Raw genomic sequence first — 2739 nt, 5'->3', positions numbered from 1 at the left:
CCGCCTCCATATATGCGGGTGTCCAGGATTACAGAAGAGGAGGAAGGAGGTTGTTTTTGCCTGAAGTCAGCAATGAACATCCAGGCTCCCCAGCCTGGACCAGTGTAGACACAACCCCCTGAGCTGTAGGAGTTAATGGTCTAGTGAGAGAGACAGATTCGCAAAATAGCAGGTTCACAGATAGGTTTTGAAGAAGGAAGGGAGTGCTAGATTAAGGGTGCCTGAGGATTAGGGGACAAAGAGAACAGAAAGGCTGGGGACAAGGAGAAAACCTCTCCCACAATACCCTTTTGCCAAGGACAGGCTCTGTAAGTAGCTATGGAACTCAGAGGCGCCTATGTGGGAGAGAACCCCACAGCCTCAGAACCAACAATGAACAAAGGCTGCCCGATGCTCTCTGGGAACAGAGCAGATCTGACAACAGCCTGGCCTGTTTGATCAGTGTAGACAACCCTCTGGACTTTGAATCCTGAAGCTGTCTACCCCTTTACTTGTCTACACAGATCAAATAAACTGGATGATTGCCATATCTTGACTTCACTTTGTGCTAATCCATAATCATAGCCAGCTCCACAGCAATCCTCCCAAACCATCTGAGCAAAGGCAAAAATAATTCTCACAGGCAAAGATAGACAGTTCCAAGATGTGAACATTAACTCCTTGCTGCCACCTCAGGAGGTAGTGGTTTTGAAATTAGTTTTGGGAAGCTTCAGAGAAGGGAGCTTCTGCCTCTCTCCCAAGTGCAGGCAAAACTGTTTTCTCTTCTGACACTTGAGAACCCTTCATATTCCAAGGCCCAAGTAAAAACATCCATACGTGTTGACAAGAAGTAGCCAGTCAAGCTCTCAAGTAGGCAGCCTCACCCTGAAGAATGTCCCTGGGTAGTGCAAGTAGTTAAGTCCTTAGCTGCTATCCAAAAGGTTGGAGAGTTTCCTCAGAAGGAAGGCCTCGTGATCTACTTTCAGAGTGTCAGTGTCTGAACACTGTATGAGGCACAGTTCTGTTCTGACACACTGGGGTCACCATAAGTCAGAATCATCTTGATGGTTTGGTTTTTTTGTTTGGTACCCTGAAAAACAGAGATTATCCCACCTCACAAGCAGCTTTTTATTCACGAGATCATTCTAAGGGAAATCTTCCTCCAGCCCCCTTAGTCCTCAAGGGAATATATCAAACAGTAGTGAGAACCTCAGGAAATCCTTATTATAGAGACGGGTAGGATCAGGCATTGAACAACAACCCTAGCAGCCAAATGGCATCATTAAAAAAGATTAAAAATCTACATGAGTTCTAACATCTACGTTCCTAGCTAGTGGTTTCCATGGAAATAGACATCCGTTCTAAGGGAAAGAAGAGATGGAGGGAAGCAGTGTAAGTGCTTTAAAATAATCAGTGTTTTGAAAGATTTATTTTTTTCCTGTCACAACATTAATAGTTAGAAATGTGAGATTGCTGTGTGGCAATCTCTTGTATTATTATTTTTAATATGCATCAAATCTGTGGCATCTCCCTCTGCAAACCTCCAGATCAAGTACACAGACTTCAAGATAAAAGGCTGGTTCAGGGGATAATAGGCCCCTTGGCCTTGGGTTCCTTGCTCATTTGTGTGCCTGCCAATCTGTCATTTTTCAGCCAGGTCTTATCCCCACCCTTCTCCAGCTTTTCTAACTATTTCTGAGATATGGATCAGAACACTGACAGATGGAAACACCTGGCTGTTTCATGGCTAAGTTTGGTCTGAAAAGGAGAAGGCTTTCAAGGCTCAGAATCTGAATTATTCCTGGTCCTGTTCACATGCTATGAGGAAACCACTTAGATTAGCTGGGGGAGGCTGACCCCACACAAGAGTGGATTGTTGGGGAAAATGCTGCAACAAGCATATTTCAGGCAACAGTGCATTGCTAATTGTTTGCTTTGTGTAGTGTGTCTGCTGTCTGTGTGATCCAGTTTTAATTGTCCCAGGCACCAATTAATTGTATTTTTATCTCTGGCACATCCCTAGCATGAGCTGGACATGGGGAATCTTTAAAAAAAAAAAAAAAATCAGGACTTATTTCTGGAGAGTTGGTCATATTTACTTCTGAATTTGAGGAGACAGATCCCATTAATTAATAAAATGAAGGTGTCCTCCTCCTTAGCGGGGATCACAAAGCAGGTAGCTGGGTAAAATGAACACCACCTGAGGACACACCCTTGGTCTGGAAACATGGTAGTTTTATTTTTCCTCTGACCTTTTTGTGGGAGGGAGGGAGACCAATCATTCTGAGATAGCCAGGGTCAAACCAATTTCCTTTGTGCTTCTGCGGTGTTTCTGATCTATCTAGGCCACTGGGGATGGTGACCTTGTGGTTCCTTTTGTTTTGATTCTTAAAAAGAGCCCAGCACGCTCTGAGAAGCACGTGCTCTAAGAACAAAAGCAACACTTAACTGCAGTCTGTGTAGTCTAGAGCTGCTACTGCTCTTCCTTCCCTATCATCAGGCAAAGGCTTGGCAGGACAGATGGAGTCTGCATTTAAGCCGAGTGGCTTTGTTAAACCAGAGGATATCAAATTCCGGAGCCTCAAGGTTCTTCCCCGACAGGTCCCTGGTCACTATTTCGGGGAGCCTGGGATGGTACAAGAACGCACAGAGTGGAGAGGGCCACGCCCGGAACCTGTTATGGCTGAATGGGATAGCGGTTATGATGATGTCACAATACAGGTGACACGCAGATGTCCAGGGTAGTGCGCTGGGGGGGGG

This window comes from Orycteropus afer, unplaced genomic scaffold (assembly GCF_000298275.1).
Source record: "Orycteropus afer afer isolate SDZICR_OR568_19922 unplaced genomic scaffold, OryAfe1.0 scaffold00031, whole genome shotgun sequence".
Classification (NCBI taxonomy): Eukaryota; Metazoa; Chordata; class Mammalia; order Tubulidentata; family Orycteropodidae; genus Orycteropus; species Orycteropus afer.
The sequence above is the reverse complement of the archived record's forward strand: the minus strand, read 5'-3'. Positions refer to the sequence as shown.